We start from the raw sequence: 22,955 nt of genomic DNA, 5'->3' as shown, positions 1-22,955 counted from the left end.
ATCAATGATATTGGTCTGTAATCCATGCAGTGAGGTGAAGGGGGCTGGGTTTTGGGGAGCACCACGATCATGGCTGTATCTAGTTCAGGAGGAAAGGATCCACCTTGTCCTATTTCTGCGAAAAGGCGTAGGAGACGTGGGTTCAGGTCTTCTCTAAACACCTTATAATATTCTGGGGGAACCCATCGGGACCAGGCGTCTTGCCAGCGTTTAATGTCGAGATTGCTGCCACAATATCTTCCTCTCTAATGGGTTCCTCTAAAAGCTGTGCTTCTATCATAGGTAACTGTGGGAGGGGAATCTCGTCAAGTAGTTGACGTGTTTGATGTGAATCTATTTGTGTAGATGCTTGGTATAGTGTATGATAATAGTTGGCAAAAGCATTCGCAATTTCTGTATGACCCGTAACCCATCCCCGTCATAAATTTCAGGGACGATCTTGGAGGCCTGATTGCGGGAGATCAACCAATACAGCATCTTCCTGGTCTTGTCCCCCCAGCCATATATCCTTCCAGTCCTGGCCCTCCATAAATGTTTCGCGGCCTCCAGGGATTGACCCCGTATCTCCTCTCAGATCAGGAGGAGTTGTCGCGTCAGTTTCTCACTTGGGTTTATTACGTTGTCTCTTTCGAGGTTTATTGCTCGGAGCTCTAGCTGTGTGATATGCAGCGCTTTGGCACATTCCTGATTACTCATCAGATTTTTAGCCATACCTCTTATACCGCCTTCCCTGCCGCCCATAGAGCGCCCACCGAGGTTACCGAGCCTTCGTTTAGATGGAAGTATTCTGCTTGTGCCTGACGTAATTGTTCCTTAAAGTGTTCATCTTGGAGATACCATGCGTTTAGCCGCCACATGGGGCGACGCCGGGGGCGGGCCGGGCCTAGTATGAGCCGGAGAGGGTCATGGTCAGAGATTCCTCTGGCTAGAATCTTGATGTGTGAGAGGGTTGTACAATCTGTGCTCTGAAGAAGCATCTGGTCTATTCTGGATTGGAAGCCATGGGCTGCTGAGGTGTGGGTGAATTGTCTCTGCCTCGGATGCCATATCCGCCAGGCGTCACAGTCCCGTGGCAGATAACCACCCCTTACTTTCGGTTGCCAGTGTACGTCTATATGTGGTGAGTGGGCCGTCTACATCTAAGGTCAGGTCCGGGGTTGAGTTGAAGTCGCCACCTAGTATAGTGTGCCCAGGGGGTCGGTCAGAGAGAAGTTTTGTGAGTGCCTGGAAGGTTGAGCTGATCAGGGAGGGAGGGGCGTAGATACATATTATATTAAACGTAATCCCTTCTACCTTACCGGTAATGGCTACAAACTGCCCCTGTTGGTCTCTCCGTACTTGGATGTGTGTCATAGGGAAGGTACAATACAATGATATGGCTACTCCTCGTGACCCACGTGTGTATCCCGCATGGTACACTCTATCAAATCCTCGACGAGTCAGGAATGGGTATTTATCCCCCAAAAGGTGGGTTTCCTGCAACATGAGTATTTCTGGATGGTATCTATGTATGAAGGTGAATACTGCAGTATGTTTGATTTTGTCTAGGAGCCCGTTGATGTTCCATGACATAATTTGTACTTGATTCATGGGGGGGGTGTGATTGTAGGTGGAATTTTACAGTTGTTGAGCCAACCTTTAGCTACTAGTTTGTGCAACTCTGAAGGACTTATCTTTCTATCTTCCTGCTGCTGATTTTCAGACTCTATTATATCTGTCGAGTCATTAAGCATCCTGCCCTGTGCTTCAATTAAAAAAAAATATGAATCTTGCCTTCGCATACAAATTCTAACATTGGCCTTTAGAACGAGGACAGAACCCCCTTGCCCCCCAACTCCCTCCCCACTCCATACTTCTCCCCAGAAGCATCTGTCGCCCATATACATAGCCCCTCACTTCTAAAACTGGTGAGATGGCTTTTGAGTGGTAAGGCTGTGGTATTGGTGGCGGTGGACCCCTCCCTAGTATCGGATCATGCATACATGTACAATACTCGATGTGTGATCAATGTAGGCATAACACTTCTATTTCTGTGTTCATTGTCTTAAGTCTTTCCCAGAATAAGTTCCACCTATGCAGTCACAGGATTGGACTACGGGACCAGTCAGAGTCTTCTTGTGTCTCTAGCTGGATCTTGGTTGTGTCCAGTGGTTTCAGGCTTGTCAGGGTGGCTCTGGAATTCTCTTTCGATTGTGGGTGTCTGGGTTACGATCGATGAGCCCCGGGAGGGGAGTCCGAGCTGAATCTATGTCTTCCTCTTCGTTTCCGAGAGCATGTGCGCTGACTGCGAATCATTTGTTGCCCCCTTGGGTGAGCTGGCATTGTCTTAAGCGGTGGCCGTGATCCTGTTCTGTGCATATCTAGTGGGGTTTCTTCCGTTAGCCAGGTCCATGCCGCGGTTGGCTGCTCAAAGAAGTAGGTTTTATTATTATAGATCACCCGGAGTCTGGCTGGAAACAGGAGATGATACTGGATGTCCATTGATCTAAGCTTTTGTTTCACTTCCATGAACGAGCGGCGTTGTTGCTGTACCTCTAATGTGTAATCTGGGAAAAGGAGTACTTTAGTTCCATTGCAGAGGAGGTCTCCCCTGGAGCGAGCCTCCAGCAGGACCAGGTCTCTGACTTTGAAGTTGAAGAGGCAGATTATTACTGGCATGGGTGGGGAGCCGGGTGGATGCCTTACGCGCAGCGACCTATGGGCTCATTCGATTGGGAACCATGACGTGAGGTGGTCTGCCGGCAACCAGGACCGGAACCACTCCTCTAGGAACGTATCCAATGATGATTCTGCAGTGGCCTCAGGAAGACCCACTAGGTGAAGATTGTTACGTCGAGATCTGTTTTTCAGTGTCTTCAGCCCTCCTGTATAGATCTAAGGGGCGTTTGGTCAGCATTGAGATTTGGGTTTTTAGAGTTGTTATTTCATCTTCTGATGTGGAGATTTTCGACTCAGCCTCTGTGATTCCGGATACTGCATTGCTGATATCTTGCCGGTTCAGGGCGACATCCACTCCGACCTCCCTTATTTTTTATTTGACTGCTGTCTGGGAGGCCTGAATCGCCTGGAGGATCGCTGCCAGGTCACTGGACGATGTTTGTGGGTTATTACCGCCATTTGTAGTTGGGCCTTCCGACCGTGGGCCCACTGTACCTGTGGTGAATTTGTCAATACGAGTTTGTGCCGTTGTTTGTTTGATCGCTTTGTCTTTGCCCATGATGGTGGGTGCGGTTCTAAACCCTCTAGGGTTGAAGTGATCGGTCAATTTCGTTCTGCCCTACTGTAGGGCCTGATGGGAGATCCCTGGGGATCTAATCTGATTCCCCCTGTGGTATATCCTAATTTATGAATCTATTAGATAGTTCCAGGGGTATTGGGGGAACACGGTGTTGCAGAGTTTATTTCATGCTACTGTTTTGTTTTGTTATTGTCCTATCCCCTTCTATGTCCTTTACCCCGGCGGCATTTTTATTCACTCGATATGGTCCCAGGACTCCTCCCCTGTCCAGCCGGTAAGGATGCCTGGCGTCCGCAGGAGGGGCGGTCAGAGAATAAGGAAAGGGTGAAAAGGGAGGCACTCCTTGTAATCCCTAATGTGTCACCTTCAGACTGCACCCCACCGTGGTCTGAAGGACGGAGATGGGGCCCCTCTCTGCTCACGGGGCCCGAAGGTCCAGATTCACCTCTCGGTATCCCAGTGTTTGTCCCAGCTGAAGTTTGTGGTTGCTGCTTGTTACTGCTACTTAATTTCTTCTTTACCCTCTCCCGGGGAGACCAGTGGGGAACGCGTAACTGCAATAAGGTCCGTAGTTGGCCGCCCTCAAGGCGAAGTAATGTCTAGGCCCCGGTCTGCAGCCAGCCCGGGGTCCAAAACCCTCTTCCGGGCTCCAGCCGGGGGGCCCCTCGCTGCCATGAAGCCTCTTATCTCAGGGGCAAGGGGGGCAACGAGCCCGCCGGTTCAGTCCTCCGGCTGATCACACCCGTGGTAGGCCCTCGATCCCGGCCCCGGGTCCCAGCCTATAGCAGCATCAGCAGGGGTCCCCGTGCCCCGGCGAGCACCCGTCCGCTCAGGCGGCCCTCCCAGCGGTCTGCAGCTCCTCCTCCTAATATCGGGCTCTGGGCCTGCCAGGCCGCGCACAATTCGCGGCCGAGCACCCAGACCTTCTGAGACCTGAGAATTGCGACGCTGCCGGCCCGGGGCCTACCTTGATTTCTCCCAGTCACAGCGGCCCCGGCCGTGACCCGCACCTTCTCTGGCTCGGGGTCCGCGGCCCTGCCTCCAGGCCATCCGGGCCTCCGCCGCCTTTCCGCCGCAGCGGGCCGTGCCTCAGGTCTGTCCCTCAGCCACCATCTTGATCGGTGGAAGCAGTGGTCGAACGCTGGGCAGCCAAAAAATCTGTTTCACGGGGCCGGGAGGGCCAGGAACCCGCCACTCGAGACGGGGCAGGATAAAGGAACCCGGATGAAGCTTTCACGGTGTTGATGTGTACGGATAGTGCTTTTATGAGAGGCGGATGACGGAGGGGTCCTGAGCACTACAAAAGTGCGACCGCCATCTTGACGCCATGGCCGCGCCCCTCCATTGTTTGTTTTTTAAACAATCTCTCCCTTATGTGGAAAGTAGACTCTGCTAGCTTGGAAGTGTGGATTCAGCCTGTCTGTATCCAATGAGATTCTGAATAGAGCAGCAGCTGCCTTCCCCCCTGCCCACAGGGACTGGACTTAGCTGATTGGTTCTCTGAGTCCTTGTTGCATCTGAGCCCGGTCCCCCCCACACCTGCTCTGGCCCCTTAAGTTTGTGGAGGGAAGCCTAAGACAGCCACCTCCATTTTGTGAGCCTCAGCATCTTCCCTGTGTCCTGATGCAGCCCAGTGTTCAAGGATTTCAAAATACCTAGGTAAGGAGGCCTGAGATATTTCTGGGAAATAGTACTATTTGTTCAAAAGTGTTATTTCAGCTACCTGTGTCTGTTTTACTGTGGACTCTCTGTGTTTCAGGCAGCCTGGCCTCATTTAAAGTGGTGTTTTTTTTCATTAGTTTTTGCCGTGACTGTGTGATATGCCCCTCCCCTTTTTTCTTCTAAGTAAAAAGGCTACATACATCTTGCAGAGTGTGTTTTTAGGAGACTGTTTTAATCTGTTTCTGTGATTTAAATTGTGTTTAAAAACTGTTTGCCCCCCTGTTTTTTCCCTTTAAAAAAAGACGATTTAAGAGTTCGCGCCCAGCAGTATTTCGTTGTTTGTTTTTTAAACAATCTCTCACTTACCTGGAAAGTAGACTGTGCTAGCTTGGAAGTGTGGATTCAGCCTGGCTGTATTCAAGGAGATTCTGAATAGAATTCCCCCTGCCCACAGGGACTGGACTTAGCTGATTGGCTCTCTGAGTCCCTGTTGAACCTGAGGCCCGTCCCCCCCACATCTGCTCTGGCCCCTTAAGTTTGTGGAGGGAAGCCCAAGACAGCCACCTCCATTTTGTGAGCCTCAGCATCTTCCCTGTGTCCTGATACAGCCCACTGTTCAAGGATTGCAAAAAGACCTAGGTAAGGAGCCCTGATATTTGTCTGGGCAAATAGTATTATTTGTTCAAAAGTGTATATTTCAGCTACCTGTTTCTGTTTTACTGTGGACTCTCTGTGTTTCAGGCAGCCTGGCCTCTTTTAAAGTGGTGTTTTTTTAAAACAAATGGTTTTGCTGTGACTGTGTGAATTGCCTTGCTAGTTTGTGGCACATAACCGCCCCCCTTCCTTCTAAGTAAAAAGGCTACATACATCTTGCAGAGTGTGTTTTTAGGAGACTGTTTTAATTGGTTTCTGTGATTTAAATTGTGTTTAAAAACTGTCTGCCCCCCGTTTTTTGCCTTTAAAAAAGCCCAATTTCACAGTGCGCCCATCAGTATTCCAGTGTTTGTTTTTTAAACAATCTCTCCCTTACCTGGAAATTAGACCCTGCTAGCTTGGAAGTGTGGATTCAGCATGTCTGTATCCTAGGAGAGTCTGAATAGAGCAGCAGCTGCCTTTCCCCCTGCCCACAGGGAATGGACTCAGCTGATTGGCTCTCTGAGTCCCTGTTGCATCTGAGCCTCACCCCCCCCCCCACACCAGCTATGGCCCCTTAAGTTTGTGGAGGGAAGCCCAAGACAACCACCAATTTTGTGAGCCTCAGCATCTTCCCTGCACCCTATACAGCCCAGTGTTCAAGGTTTACAAAAAGACCTAGGTAAGGAGGCCTGAGATATTTCTGGGAAATAGTACAATTTGTTCAAAAGTGATTATCTCAGCTACTTGTGTCTGTTTTACTGTGGACTCTCTGTGCTTCAGGCAGCCTGGCTTCTTTAAAAGTGGTGTTTTTCTTTAATTCTTTTTTGCCGTGACTCTGTGAATTACCTTGCTATTTTGTGGCACATAACCCCCTCCTTTTTTCTTCTAAGTAAAAAGGCAACATACATCTTGCAGAGTGTGTTTTTAGGAGACTGTTTTAAACTGTATCTGTGATTTAAATTGTGTTTAAAAACAGTCTGCCCCCCTGTTTTTTGCCTTTAAAAAAGCACGATTTAATAGTGCGCGCCCTGCAGTATTCCAGTGTTTGTTTTTGAAACAATCTCTCCCTTACCTGGAATGTAGACTCTGCTAGCTTGGAAGGGTGAATTCAGCCTGTCTGTATCCAAGGAGATTCTGAATAGAGCAACAGCTGCCTTTCCTGTGCCCACAGGGACTGGACTTTGCTGATTGGCTCTCTGAGTCCCTGTTGCACCTGAGCCCCACCGTCCCACACCTGCTCTGACCCCTTAAGTTTGTGGAGGGATGCCCAAGACAGCCACCTCCATTTTGTGAGCCTCAGCATCTTCACTGTGTTCCAATACAGCCCAGTGTTCAAAGATTGCAAAAAGACATTGGTATTGAGCCCTTAGATTTTTTGGGGTAAATAGTATTATTTGTTCAAAAGTGTTTATTTCAGCTACCTGTGTCTGTTTTACTGTGGACTGTCTGTGTTTCAGGCATCCTGGCCTCTTTTAAAGTGGTGTTTTTTTTAAATTAATTTTTGCTCTGACTGTGTGAATTGCTGTGCTAGTTTGTGGCACATAACCCTCCTCCCCCTTTTATCTTCTAAGTAAAAAGGCTACATACATCTTGCAGAGTGTGTTTTTAGGAGACTGTTTTAATCTGTTTCTGTGATTTAAATTGTGTTTAAAAACCGTATGTCCCCCTGTTTTTTGCCTTTATAAAAGCCCAATTTCACAGTGCGCGCCCAGCAGTATTCCAGTGTTTGTTTTTTAAACAATCTCTCCCTTACCTGGAAATTAGACCCTGCTAGCTTGGAAGTGTGGATTCAGCCTGTGTATCCTAGGAGATTCTCAATAGAGCAGCAGCTGCCTTTCCCCCTGCCCACAGGGACTGGACTTAGCTGACTGGCTCTCTGAGTCCCTGTTGCACCTGAACCCCGTCCCCCCATACCTGCTTTGGCCTCTTAAGTTTGTGGAGGGAAGCCGAAGACAGCCACCTCCAGTTTGTGAGCCTCAGCATCTTCTCTGCGTCCTGATAGAGCCCAGTGTTCAAGGATTGCAAAAAGACCTAGGTAAGGAGCCCTGAGTCTCAGTCGCCATTTCTCGGCAGACCACGAGTGGCGTCTCCATCCAGATCAAGTCCGTTTAATCTTCCAGAGGTGGGGGTTTCCTCGGGTAGATCTGTTTGCCACTCGAGAGAACGCGCATTGTCCGTTATTCTGCAGCCTCCAGTATCCGATGCAGGGAGCGTTGGGGGACGCGTTTCAAATAACCTGGTGCGGCCAGTTGCTTTACGCATTTCCTCCCATACCCTTGATTCCTCGAGTATTGAGGAAGATTCGCCAGGACCGGGCTCTAGTCATCCTAATAGCTCCGGATTGGCCAAGGAGGGTATGGTACTCCGACCTTCTCCAACTCTCAATGTGCCCTCCGCTCCGTCTCCCTTTCAGGGTAGACCTCCTCTCGCAGTCGCAGGGGCAGGTTCTACACCCCAACCTCCAGAGTCTGCACCTACATGCCTGGAGATTGAACGGGGCAACCTGAGTTCCTTCTCTCTCCCGCCTGAGTTAGTGGATGTTATATTAGCGGCCAGGCGACACTCCACTAAATCTATCTACGCTAATAGATGGTCTAAATTTGTTGCGTGGTGTGGAGATAGGCAGATTGATCCTTTGCATGCTCATCTATCGGAAGTTTTGTCTTTTGCTCTGTCTCTAGCGCAGAAAGGTTGTGCAGTGGCTACCATTAAGGGTTATTTATCGGCCTTGTCAGCCTTCATATGTCTTCCAGACCAACCATCTTTATTTAAATCCCCTATTGTTATCAGATTCTTGAAAGGTCTTCTAAATAAATATCCTCCAAAGCCATTCGTTATGCCGCAATGGGATTTGTCCCTGGTCCTGACTTTCCTTATGGGGTCCCCTTTTGAACCTATGCATTCTTGCCCCTTAAGGTATTTGGTTTTAAAAACAGTCTTCCTGATAGCTATAACATCAGCAAGGAGAGTGAGTGAGTTGCAGGCCTTATCAGTAAAGCCCCCTTATACAACTTTTTATGGGGATAAGGTGGTGTTGAGGACCAAGGCTGCTTTCCTCCCGAAGTTTGTTTCACCCTTCCATTTGGCTCAGGCAATTACTTTGTCCACGTTCTATCCGCCGCCTCATCCTTCCAAAGAGGAAGAAAGACTGCACCGTCTGGACCCAAAGAGAGCGTTGAGCTTCTTTATTGATAGAACAAAGGATTTCAGGCTGGAGGATCAGCTGTTTATTGGATACGTGGGCAAGAGGAGAGGAAAGGCAGTCCACAAGAGAACACTATCCAGGTGGGTTGTTCTTTGCATTAAAATCTGTTACTCTTTGGCAAAGAAGGATCCTCCTGAGGGCATTAGAGCTCATTCCACCAGAGCTAAGTCGGCCACTTCGGCCTTGGCCAGAGGTGTTCCTGTGGTCGACATCTGCAAGGCCGCAACTTGGTCGTCCCTTCACACTTTTGCAAAACATTACTGTTTGGATTCTGAGGTTAGAAGGGACGGCCATTTTGCACGGTCAGTGCTGCAGGATTTCTTGGTTTGACCATTTAGGCACCCACCGCCGGGCGTGGTACTGCTTTGGGACTCTATTCATTAGGTGAGGAATCCACAGGTAGTTGTATCCATCAGAAGAACGAGTTACTTACCTTCGGTAACGACTTTTCTGGTGGATACATTAGCTACCTGTGGATTCCTCACGGTCCCACCCGCCTCCCCGTTGCCTTTCTGGTCTTACCAAGTAATCCTTGAGTACGCTCCTCTTGGTCTTTGAGGGTGCAATAGATGTTGTATATAATATATTTATATATATGTATATATGTATATATCTTTGTGTATATACTTGATGTGTATATATATTTTAAAAAGAGAGAGTTATATATATATATAAAAGATTTACAGTTATTCATGCAATGTTGTGTATTTTTACAATGTAATGGGATGTTGCCTTGCTCTTTCATTGCATTGCCTGGTTGTTCTCATGCACGTAAAAAATGATTGGTACTGACGTCCGCACGTCGTCGAGGACCTCTTATTGCCTGTATGACGTCAGACGGCGTCGCGTGGGCTAGAGTGACGTCCTCGTCGACGTGCAGAGACTAGTAAGAAGATTTCCGTCGAATGCTGGCGCCATGGGAGTATTCATTAGGTGAGGAATCCACAGGTAGCTAATGTATCCACCAGAAAAGTCGTTACCGAAGGTAAGTAACTCGTTCTTTAGCTACCTGTGTCTGTTTTACTGTGGAGTCTCTGTGTTTCAGGCAGCCTGGTCTCTTTTAAAGTGGTATTTTTTTTTTTTAATTAGTTTTTGCAGTGAGTGTGTGAATTGCCTTGCTAGTTTGTGGCACATAATTCCCCCTCCCCCTTTTTTCTTCTAAGTGAAAAGGCTACATACATCTTGCAGAGTGTGTTTTTAGGAGACTGTTTTAATCTGTTTCTGTGATTTAAATTGTGTTTAAAATATGTCTGCCCCTGATCTTTGCCTTTAAAAATGCCCAATTTCAGAGTGCGCGCCTAGCAGTATTCCAGTGTTTGTTTTTCAAACAATCTCTCCCTTACCTGGAAGGTAGACTCTGCTAGCTTGGAAATGTGGATTTAGCCTGTCTGTATCCAAGGAGATTCTGAATAGAGCAGCAGCTGCCTGCCCTCAGGGAGTTGACTTAGCTGATTGGCTCTCTGAGTTCCTGTTGCACCTGAGCCCCGCCCCCCCATACCTGCTCTGGCCCCTTAAGTTTGTGGAGGGAAGCCCAAGAAAGCCACCTCCATTTTGTGAGCCTCAGCATCTTCCCTATGTCCTAATACAGCCCAGTGTTCAAGGATTGCAGAAAGACCTAGGTAAGGAGCCCTGAGATTTGTCTGGGTAAATAGAATTATTTGTTTGAAAGTGTTTATTTAAGCTACCTGTGTCTGTTTTACTGTGGACTCTCTGTGTTTCAGGCAGCCTGGCCTCTTTTAAAGTGGTGTTTTTTTTTATTTGTTTTTGCCGTGACTGTGTGAATTACCTTGCTAGTTTGTGGCACGTAACCCCCCCATTTTTTCTTCTAAGTAAAAAGGCTATATACATCTTGCAGAGTGTGTTTTTAGGAGACAGTTTTAATCTATTTCTTCAATTTAAATTGTGTTTAAAATCTGTCTGCCCCCCTGTTTTTTGCCTATAAAAAAGCCCAGTTTCAGAATGCGCGCCCAGCAGTATTCCAGTGTTGTTTTTTTTTGATAAACACATTTTTATTGTTTTTCAGACATATACAGAAAAGGAAGGAAAAAACAGGTTCAAGTACAAAGCAAGGACACATGGAATTTGTACATCTTATCATTGTTTTATTATCGTTGTTAGCCATCAACAATAATGGGTTGTGGTGCTATCAGCAGATCTAGCCACCGTAGTGTCCCCTTGAATCATTAAGGGGGTCATTACAACCCTGGAATATGGTGTTAAAGGTGCGGTAATACCCCAAACAGGCCGGGGGTCAAAAAAAAAGAATTATGACCCTGGCGGAAACCAACAACAAAGACAGCCACTTTAACACACCGCCCGTCACGGCGGTACAGACAAGCAGCGCGGCGGTCACCGCCAAAAGACAGGCGGAAGACAATGTACCGCCCATAGTATTACAACCCGCCTATCCGCCACCTTTTCCGGGGCGGATTCACCGTGGATAAAAACACGGCGGAAACAGTTGCTGCAATGGGAAAACGCTCACCTGAACACATCCCACGAGGAACGAGGACTCCATGGAGCCGGAACTCCAAATACTCCCTTCGCTTGTCTTTCTGCTCCTCTACGACCACGGAGCAGACAACGGTGAGTACTGCACCTACGACATCGCATATTACAACATACACACCAATGCATTACCAAACATCACAGTAACAACCCACAATCCCCCCGGAAGAATGCAAAGACAAAGCGAGATCCATTCAAACATTGTAATGTTGCAATAAACAAGTTTTGCAAAAATATACAGATATATACGAAAATCTTGCAGAAATATATACAGTGCGAGAAGTAGTGCAGATATGTACATATCAATGTCCGTGCACCACTAGTCCAAAAATGCATGGGCGAAGCCCACAAAAGATACCTGACCACAATCGGTGAGAACACTGCCGGGGCATCAGATAGAAATACTACAGGCACCTCAGGGGGAAGGGAAGGGGGGGCACCTCAGCCAGATTACTGCAAAGCCAGATCCACGACGGGGCTCCATGCCCACTGTGCCATCCTGGGAGTGCAAAGCCACAGTCTCTCAAGTCTCTACAGTGGGTGGTTTGCCCACTGTGCCATCCTGGGAGTGCAAAGCCACAGTCTCTCAAGTCTCTACAGTGGATGGTTTGCCCACTGTTCCTTCCTGGGGAGTGCAAAGCCACAGTCTCTCAAGTCTCTACAGTGGATGGTTTGCCCGCTGTTCCTTCCTGGGGAGTGCAAAGGTTCAATTTCGCAAGTAGATAACATCTGCCAGTGGCTCGTGAGGGGGACTGGTGCCCAGACTGGATTAGTCTCCCAGTGAAAGTTCCTGTCCCGTCACTGTCCCAGCTGCACATGGGATAAGGATGCTTGATGTGGCGGTCTATTCATTCTTACCTGGTGCATGCCCTGTTCAGCGGTCTTCACCATGGCGGTGCTTGCCCTGTTCAGCGGTCTTCACCATGGTGGTGCTTGCCCTGTTCAGCGGTCTTCACCATGGCGATGCTTGCCCTGTTCAGCGGTCTTCACCATGGCGGTTCGGGGCTGTTCAGCGGTGCTTTGCCATGGTAGTTCTGGACTGTTCAGTGGTCTTCACCATGGCGGTGCTTGCCCTGTTCAGCGGTCTTCACCATGGCGGTGCTTGCCCTGTTCAGCGGTCTTCACCATGGCGGTGCTTGCATTGTTCAGCGGTCTTCACCATGGCGGTTCGGGACTGTTCAGTGGTGCTTTGCCATGGCAGTTCTGGACTGTTCAGCGGTCTTCACCATGGCGGTTCGGGACTGTTCAGCGGTGCTTTGCCATGGCAGTTCTGGACTGTACAGCGGTCTTCACCATGGCGGTTCGAGACTGTTCAGCGGTCTTCACCATGGCGGTTCGGGACTGTTCAGCGGTGCTTTGCCATGGCGGTCCTGGACTGTTCAGCGGTCTTCACCATGGCGGTTCGGGACTGTTCAGCGGTGCTTTGCCATGGTGGTTCGGGACTGTTCAGCGGTGCTTTGCCATGGCGGTTCTTTTACGGACATTGGTGTGTGGCATGACGTTCCCTAGACTGGGCATTGGTGTGTGGCATGACGCTCCCTAGACTGAGAATTGGTATGTGGCATGACGTTCCCTCATAGCCCACCTGGGCTGTGGCAGCAGGGGCCCTCCTGGGTACTGACTCCGGCGGTGGTCTCCTGACCAGTGACGATACTTGGGCCCTCCTGGGCTATGACTCCGGCGGTGGCGGTTGTCTCCTGACCAGTGACAATACTTGGGCCCTCCTGGGCTATGACTCCAGTGGTGGTCTCCTGACCAGTGACGATACTTGGGCCCTCCTGGGCTATGACTCCGGCGGTGGTCTCCTGACCAGTGATGATATTTGGGCCCTCCTGGGCTATAACTCTGGCGGTGGTCCCCTGACCAGTGACGATACTTGGGCCCTCCTGGGCTATGACTCCGGCGGTGGTCTCCTGACCAGTGACGATACTTGAGTCTTCCTGGGTTATGACTCCGGCGGTGGTCTCCTGACCAGTGACGACAGTGCTGGCGGTTGGGTCTCGACTGCCGGGAATGATGGCACCCTTCTCCGCCGTGATACTCACAACATTCCGGCCAGACTTCCCCTGGGCCTTCCTCACCTTTGGTGGAGTCACAGCTGACTCTCCAATCCCCTTGGAACCCATGTGAGTTGTTTTCCCACCAGGAGGCTTCACACGGTCCCGTCGTCCACTCTCCAATTTCAGAGCCTTTACAGGGGGTGGGCTGCCAGTGCCTTGTCTCCGGGTCACACTGCCTGCCCTGGTGGCCGGTGCACTCCACATACCTTGAACAGGCACCAATGGTATTGGAGGCTTTTTGGCTGAGGCGCTACGACGGGACTGATGAATTGGAGGGGGAGATGGGGCAAAAAGGTCAACTTTACAGAGGGACAGTTTCTGACAAACACTGGGATGGGTAGTTGGAGGGGGTCTGGGAGTGGAGGAAGAGGTGGTGGTTGTAGGAGGTGTAACTTTAGGTGATTTGGGTGCAGGTGCAGGTACTGGAGGCTCTCGTGAGGTGGATGGATGTTGGTTGTGTGATTGCCGGCGTTTGTGTACTTTGGGAGGGGGTGTCACAGACACACTGGGAGAGGACACAGGGGACGTGTAAATGGCAGTGGAGGTGGTGCGTGCAGGTGAGCGGCTTGTGGTGCTGGGTGTCCTTGTGCGATTCCTGGTGCCTGTAGATGTGGTGCATGCAGGTGTGTGTGTAGACGAGACTGGGAGGGAGGAGGGAGAAGAGGAAGAGGGGGAAACAGTGGAGGCAGTGGATGTTGCTGTGTCTGTATGTGTGTGATGCTTGCGTGAGTGCCTGTGGGTTGTGTGGTGCCTATGTTTGCTTGAGCTACTTGTGGGTGCTGACTTGTGTGCATGCTAGTCTGTAGGTGTGCTTGGGATGGGCTGGGGTACAGGGGATTGGGTCTGGGTGGAGGAGGTTGGAGGGGGGAGGCTAGACACAGGGACAATGGCTGCCATCAGTACTGAGGCCAGAGATTGCAGGGTTCGCTGAAGGACAGCCTGACCAGAATGAATGCCCTCCAGGAATGCATTACCGTGTTGCAACTCTCGTTCTACACCCTGGATGGCATTCACAATGGTAGACTACCCAACAGTGAGTGACCTGAGGAGGTCAATGGCCTCCTCACTGAGGGCAGCAGGGGTGACTGGGGTAGGGACTGAGGTGCCTGGGGCGAAGGTGATGGCCACCCTCCTGGGTGAGCGGGCACGTGGCGAATGCTGAGGGGCTGCTGGGAGGGCAGTGCTGGTAGGGGAGGTGGCGGCTGTAGCTGTAGAAGTGGGGCGCACAGATGGTGCCGCCACCACAAGGGAGCCCCCATCGGAGGATGAGTCCGTGTCGCTGGTTGGTGATCCGGTGGCCGACGTGAAGCTCCCCTCGACCTCCGTCCCACTGGTGCATTCTGAGTCCGTGGTGTGGCCCTCCATGGCCATGTGGGATGCAGCTCCCTCGCGCTCCGGTGCCACTGTACCTCCGCCTGATGATGCTGATGCACAAAAGAACAGGGAGAGCAGAAAAAGGGGGGGGTGAAGACAGAAGAAAGACAGGTTGAGTGTATGGCATACCACTACCGTTGGCGGACAAGACAGACACAGCAGCCCCCTGCATTACGCCGTGCTCCTGCTCTCTGCATATGCAATTTCTGGAATATGGGCTACAGGGCTATGCACACGTGGATGCCACAGGGGCAACTATACCTCGACTTGGCACTCTACTGAGGTGAGGTAGAGTGCCACATGGGCTGCATTACAAAGGAGCCTAGTCTTCGTGTTTCTGCCTGGCCTAGGTACACCCACAGGCCTCCTCCCCCACCCAGACCCCTCTACTGCGCGCAAAGTCCGCAGAATGAGGTTGTACTCACCCCCTTGTGTCTGCTGTGATGCCCTCAAGTGCCCATCCAACTCCGGGTAGGCCACCGCCAGGATCCGGAACATTAGGGGGGTCATGGTGCAACGGGCACCCCTCCCACGTTGGGAGGCCATCCCCAGCTGAGCCTCCGCCATCTTCTTGCTGCAGCGGCGAATGTCCTCCCATCTTTTCCGGCAGTGGGTGCCCCGTCTCTGGTGGGCCTCCAGGGTCCGGACCTCCTTGGCGATGGCACGCCAAATGTCCCTCTTCTGGTGGGCGCTGACCTACATGACATGCACAAGGGAAGAAGAGAAGTGATTAACAACTGCACCGTCAATGTGAGTGGCCCCCCTCCCTACTCTAGCCATGTGGCCCATTCATTGACATGCATTATTGTTCCCTGAACTCTGCCCCCTTACCTCTTCCAACCAGCCCTCTCCACCCAGGCCTAGCCCATACAACGTGCTCCCTGTGTACTAACCTGTTGGTCTGGAGGACCGTAGAGTAGCGTCTACTGGGGGAGGAACCCGTCTACCAGTTTCTCCAACTCCTGAGCAGTGAAGGCAGGGGCCCTTTCCCCAGACGCAGCAGCCATCGTCGCTTCTGGACCGAGGTCACAGCAGCACTTGCAGTGTAGGTCCTCTCCTGTCGAAGGTCAGGTATCTAGTGATTGAAGAGATAGAAAATGGCGGTGACGTCTGCGGCGGTGACGTCCGTGGCAGTGCGCATCATCACCGCCGGCGCACCTGTTCATTGGCTCCTGGGACACATAGGGTCCAATGTTAACCAATGCTGCATTGCGCCGCGGTCTACGACCGCCTACCGCCACAGTGTGCAACGCCAGCGCAGTTACCCCACAATCCCATTGTCCCAGTTTAGAGGTCAGGCAGCCGCTATTTCAGGGGCCCACATGGCTTCATTTACCTCTGCGTCACACATAGCTAGGCCTACACTCAACACACATAAAGGAAGGGTTTTGTGATTGGTGTAGTCTTGTGTGTAACTGTGGGTACATACCTGGATGACTGATTTGTTGCTGTTGTCCTTTGTAGGCACCGTCAGCTGGGACATGTGAGAAGATGGCGGAATCCTCCGGTGTACCGACCGCTGGTGGACCTGTTGACAATGGTACAATGACATGTCATCATCACCTACAGGTTTGACCGTGCCACAATCCAGGAACTATGTACCCATTTAGAGCCAGACCTAATGTCACCAATCCGCCATCCGACTGTAATCCCCCCTGACGTGCAGGTGCTGCCAGTGCTCCATTTCATTGCAAGTGGGTCATTCCAGACAACAGTGGCCATGGCATCAGGGATGTCCCAGCCTATGTTTTCCAACGTTTTGTCCAGAGTGTTGTCTGCCCTGCTGAAACACGTAAGGAGATACATCATTTTCCCTGACGTGGAAGATTTGTCTACAGTGAAAGGTGACTTCTATGCCCTTGGACATATCCCCAACGTCATCGGTGCCATTGATGGGACCCATGTAGCTCTGGTCCCCCCCCCCCAACAGGAGTGAACAGGTGTACAGGAACAGGAAGAGTTATCATTCGATGAATGTTCAGATGGTCTGTTTGGCAGACCAGTACATCTCGCAGGTAAATGCTATGTTCCCTGGCTCATTGCATGATGCCTACATCCTGCGGAATAGCAGCATCCCTGATATGATGGGTCAACACCAGAGGCACCGTGTGTGGCTATTGGGGGACTCTGGTTACCCCAACCTGTCATGGCTACTGACTCCAGTGAGGAATCCCAGGACCAGGGCAGAGGAACGCTACAATGAGGCCCATGGGCGGACTAGGAGGGTGATCGAATGCACCTTCGGCCTCCTGAAGGTCAGGTTCATCTGCCTCCATATGACAGGTGGTTCCCTATTCTACTCACCGAAGAAGGTGTGCAAGATCATCATCGCCTGCTCCATGCTTCATAATTTGGCTTTGCGACGCCGGGTGCCTTTTCTGCAGGAGGATGGTCCAGATGACGGTGTTTTGGCAGCTGTGGAGCCTGTGGAGCCTGTGGACAGTGATGAGGAGGAAGCTGAGGAAGAAGACAACGACAACAGGGAGTCAGTCATACAGCAATATTTCCAGTGACACACAAGTGAGAACATTTTAATTTTTACCATTACATTACCTTTCACACGTCTACCTCTATCCTGTCTGTCGATTTCAACCAGATTTTGGTAACTGAGTTGTTCCTTTCCATTACGTTTTCACAGGTGTGGTTACCAACATGTGTCATCTGCTTGCATCCTTCAAGGACTTGTGATGTGTGACATAGGTATGTTGGCTTTACAATGGGGAACGCATTATGACTCTGTCATTGATAATACATATTTACAATCTCATAGACTGACTCCAGATTGTTTTTTGTTTCAAGGGTGTTTATTGAAGTGCACAGAAATGGGAGGGGGTTGTAATATGAGGATGGGTGATGGTGGAGGAATGTCCATGGCAGAGTCCAGTCTATTAGTCTCACAGGTGCACTGCCCATCTGGGCATAGGAAGTGGAGCTGGGGCAGTTCAAGTATGGACAGGGTAACAAAGTGGGTCAGTGGGGGGACAATCAGGGTGGTCTCATTTCCTGGCGGGGGTCTTGCCATCTTGCTCTTTCCTGTTCCTGGCTCTCAGGGACCGCTTGCGCGGTGGTTGTCCGTCTGCAAGGGGGGGGTGCTGGTGTGGTGGTCCTGTGGCGGGGCATCCTGTCCACTAGCGCCAGCGGAGGTGGTGGTCAGTTCATTGTCCTGGCTAGTGTCAGGGGCCCCTTGGAGTGCCACGGTGTCCCTCATGGTCTGCTGTATGTCCTTCAGCACCCCTACGATGGTGCCCAGGGTGGAGCTGATGGTCCTGAGCTCCTCCCTGAACCCCAAATACTGTTCCTCCTGCAGGTGCTGGGACTCCTGAAACTTGGCCAGGACCGTTGCCATCGTCTCCTGGGAGTGGTGGTCTGCTCCCATGATGGAGGAGAGGGCCTCGTGGAGAGTGGGTTCCCTTGGCCTGTCCGCCCCCTGTCGCACAGCAGCTCTCCCAGTTACCCTGTGTTCCTGTGCCTCCGTCCCCTGGACCGTGTGCCCACTACCACTGCCCCCAGGTCCCTGTTCTTGTTGGGGTGGTGGGTTATCCTGGGTGCCCTGTAGTGGTGGACACACCGCTGATTGACGTGTCCTGGGTACGGAGGTATGGGCCAGCTGGGTGGGTGCTGTGCTGGTGTTACCAGAGGGTGGAAGGTCAGTGTTGGGCTGTGCCTGTGCAAGGGGAACCGACTGACCCGAGGCCCACGATGGTCCGGGCTGGTCATCAGGATCCAGTAGGGCAGAGCTGCTATCGTCACTGTGGGCCTCTTCTGGGGGTGGAGTGGTGTTGTCTGGACCCTCTGGTGTGGTGACGGTCCTTCGGGTTCCTGCAGGGGCATAAGAGCATGATTATTGCATGTGTGTGCGTCATGGTGTGCAATGGGTGGGTGAGTGTGTACCCCAGTGCTAGCATTCCTGTGTGGGGGCTTGTGTGATGATGGTTAGGGGGTGTTCTGGGTATGTGCAGTGGGCATGCTTTAGTGAGGGGTCACCATGCTTAGTTGTGTCATGCAGGGCTTGGTGTTGGGATGGGTGGTTTTTGTGATTAGTACATTAGTGAGGAGTTGGAGTGATAGGGGAGGGGGTGAGGGTGGGGGTGTGTGATAGCATCCAGGTAGGGTGGGGGATATGATAGTTAAGATTTGACTTACCAATGTCCATTCCTCTACCGATTCCACCGAGGCCCTCTGGATGCATGATGGTCAAGACTTGCTCCTCCCATGTTGTTAGTTGTGGGGGAGGAGGTGGGGGTCCGCCGCCAGTCCGCTGCACCGTGATGTTGTGCCTGGAGACCGTTGAACGCACCTTCCCCCGTAGGTCGTTCCACCTCTTCCTGATGTCCTCCCTATTTCTTGGGTGTTGTCCCACAGCATTGACCCTGTCTACGAATCGGCGCTATAGCTCCATCTTCCTGGCTATGGAGGTGTGTTGTACCTGTGAGCCAAATAGCTGTGGCTCTACCCGGATGAATTCCTCCACCATGACCCTGAGCTCCTCCTCGGAGAAGCGGGGGTGTCCTTGGCGTGACATGGGGTGGTGTGTGTGATGTGTGGGGCAGTGTGAGTGTTGATGTGTGTGGTGATGTGTAGTGGTGTGTGGTGTTTTGTGCGTGGATGTGGTGTGGGTGATGGTGTTGTGTGCCTCTGTATGGTGGTGTTGTCTTGGCTGTGCTGTCTCTCTGGCCTTCGTCCGTGAATTTTGGTCATAGGGGTTTGTGGGTGATGTGGGTGTGTGTTTTAGATTGTGTTGGGTGTGTGGGAGTGGTGTTTGTATGTGTCTCAGGTGTGTGTATTTGGAATTGTCCAATGTGGCCGTGTTTTGGAGATGTGTGTGTGTTTTGAGCGCGGCGGTGTGTACCGCCAATGGAATACTGCGGTTGAAAGACCACCGCGTGGATTTGTGGGTCGTAATATCATGGGCGTGTTTCTGTTGGCGTAGAGGTGGAGGTTTTGTTTTCGCCACTTAAAGCACTGACCTTTGGTGTGGCGGAGTTGTGTGGGTGTCTGTATTTCGGTGGATTCCGAGATGTGTGTCATAATAGCTGTGGTGGACTACCGCCGCCGCGGCGGTGTATTGACGGTCTTCTGCACTGCAGTAAGCGGCTTTTACTGCCAATGTTGTAATGACCCCCAAAGTATCTTATTACGTATCTGGTTTATGTCATCAATTCTAGCCATCGTCCCCATATCTTTTCGAATTTGCGTGGGCACCCTCTAAAATCAAATACCAGTTTCTCCTGATTGGCACACCAATCCACCCCCTTCCTCCATTTCTGGATCAACGGGCCTTCTCGGGACGTCTACGCTGCAGCGATATCTCTATTAGCGATTAATAATGCCGTAGCTGTCAGTGTTAGTTTAGCACGTGTTCCTCCTATTTCTTCCTTTACTTCCAATAGGATTAGCTTAGCTGATTTTTGTATTTCTTGACCCAGTGCCCTTCCTATATCTCGGATCACCCCTTCCCAGTACTTTTGTATTTTTTGACAGGTCCATACCATATGAAAGAAGTCTGCTGGTTCATTCGGGCATCTTGGGCATTTGGCAGAAGGGCGGGCTCCCATTTTGTGTAGTTTGGATGGTGTCAGATAGGCCCCCAATAAATATTAGAACTGTATCATGCGGAACCTTGCCGATATTGCCAATACCTTGGGCGCCATCAAGGCTTCCATCCATTCCGTTTCTTCTAGGGGTCCGAGCCATGATTCCCACTTAGTCCTAAAAATGACTAAGTTATCAGGAGTGTTGTTGATTAGTGTTTTGTAAGTTGAGAAAGGCCTTTCCCCTCCATATTTCCCATGAGTATTTTGGCTTCCAGTGGGTTAAAGTCCGGTATAGGGCTTGTGGTGGGCAGATGGGTTCGCAGTTTGTGTCTTAGTTGAAGGTATCTAAATAACTGTGTCTGGTTTAATTGAAATTCTGCTTGTAGGTCTTGGAACGATTTCATGGCCCTCCCTTTCCATATGTTCCCAACCAGGGAAATGCCTATTAGGTCCCATGTTGCGAATCCCTCCAGCGTGGCCGAGGCATACATCTATTTCCTTCTATATAGCGGAGTCTGGAGGGTGATAACTGTATTCCAGTGAGTGTGTCATAACGCGGCTCGCCATGCCAGGAAGACCACTTTGGTTGTTTCCTCCATGTCACGGGGAAGCGATGCTCCATACAGCATGTCAAGAACCTGTGGAAACCCTAGGAGTGTCAATTCTGTCTTATAAGCCGGGTCTTCCCAGCCCCCATTAAACCAGTCATGAACCACTATCAATTGGGTAGCCAGGTTAATATAGATAGGGATCTGACGCACCCAAACCTCCATCATACATTCCTCTCCGGCAATGTTGTATCGCTACTCAATGTCTATTACCTCTCCATAGAAATCTTCCGGTGATGCTTTTGAGATTTTTGAACCAGGAGTGGGGGATGAGGATGGGAACATTTTGGAATATGTATAGGAGTCTTGGCAAGATCATCATTTTGTATAGGGCCACCCACCCCATCACATTCAAGGGGAGGGTTTGCCATCTCTGCATGTCCGTTTTGATTCTTGTTAGCAGAGGAGATAGATTTTTCACCCATGTTAATTCGGGCAAAAGGGTTACCCAGATGCCTAGGTATTTAAAACTTAATTTGCTTATGGTATTTTGCCAATAGAAGCAATCACTTGTGTTTGTTAGCGGAATCAGGATTGATTTTCTGGAGTTCATCCTGAGACCTGAGATTAGTTCGTATTTCCTTAGAAGGCAAAGGCTCCTTGGACCCATTATACTGGGTTCCTCCAAATATAGCAGAACATCATCTGCATATAGAGCTATCCTGTCTTCATGAGATGGACCCCATTTCCATCCTCGGTATACTGAGCCCGCTCTGATCATCTGGGCTAGAGGCTCAATAGCCAGGGTAAAAAAAGAGGGGATAGGGGACATCCCTGTCGAGTACCTCTGTGGATGTCGAACCTGTGGGATATGGTCCCATTAACCTGTACACAGGCCATAGGTTAGTGTATAATGCTTTAGTTAGGTGGCAAAATTGTTTTTCTATGCCTGCCCGTCGGAGCACCAGTAGAAGGAATCCCCAGTCAACCGAATCAAAAGCCTTTTCAAAATCTGTGAGCAAGAGGGACAGGCTTTGGGGCAACTGGCGTCTCTCCGCCAAGGCTACGTGTAGCCGGCGGATACAGTGTCATGTACTGCGGGTTGCCATAAACTCACATTGGTCAGGATGGATTAGCTGCGGCAGGACCCTTTTGATGTGAGTGGCAAGGATAGAGGTGAAAATTTTAATTTCTGTGTTAATCAATGATATTGGTCTGTAATCCGCGCAGTGAGGCAAAGGGGGCTGGGGTTTGGGGGAGCACCACGATCATGGCTGTATCTAGTTCTGGAGGAAACGATCCACCTTTTTCAATTTCTGTGAAAAGGCGTAGGAGACGTGGGGTCAGGTCTTCTCTAAACACCTTATAATATTCTGGGGGTAACCCATCGGGACCGGGCGTCTTGCCAGCGTTTAATGTCGAGATTGCTGCCCCAATTTCTTTCTCTCTAATGGGTTCCTCTAAAAGCTGTGCTTCTATCATAGGTAACTGTGGGAGGGGGATCTCGTCAAGTAGTTGACGTGTTTGATGTGAATCTATTTGTGTAGATGCTTGGTACAGTGTATGATAATAGTTGGCAAAAGCATTCGCAATTTCGGTATGACCCATAACCAGGGCCCCATCCCCGTCATAAATTTCAGGGCCGATCTTGAAGGCCTGATTGCGGGAGATCAACCAATACAGCATCTTCCCAGACTTGCCCCCCCAGCCATATATCTTTCCAGTGCTGGCCCTCCATAAATGTTTCGCGGCCTCCAGGGATTGACCCCGTATCTCCTCTCAGATTAGGAGGAGTTGTCGCGTCAGTTTCTCACTTGGGTTTATTACGTTGTCTCTTTCGAGGTTTATTGCTCGGAGCTCTAGCTGTGTGATATGTAGCGCTTTGGTACGTTCCTGATTACATATCAGATTTTTTGCCATACCCCTTAATACCGCCTTCCCTGCCACCCATAGAGCACCCTCCGAGGTTACCGAGCCTTTGTTTAGGTGGAAGTATTCTGCTTGTGCCTCACATAATTGTTCTTAAAGTGTTCATCTTGGAAATACCATGCGTTTAGCAGCCACATGTGGCGACACCGGGGGCGGGCCGGGCCTAGTATGAGCCGGAGAGGGTCATGGTCAGAGATTCCTCTGGCTAGAATATTGATGTGTGAGAGGGTTGTACAATCTGTGCTCGGAAGAAGTATCAGG

The sequence above is a fragment of the Pleurodeles waltl genome, chromosome 8 (assembly GCF_031143425.1).
Source record: "Pleurodeles waltl isolate 20211129_DDA chromosome 8, aPleWal1.hap1.20221129, whole genome shotgun sequence".
Lineage (NCBI taxonomy): Eukaryota > Metazoa > Chordata > Amphibia > Caudata > Salamandridae > Pleurodeles > Pleurodeles waltl.
Note: the sequence above shows the minus strand (reverse complement) of the source record.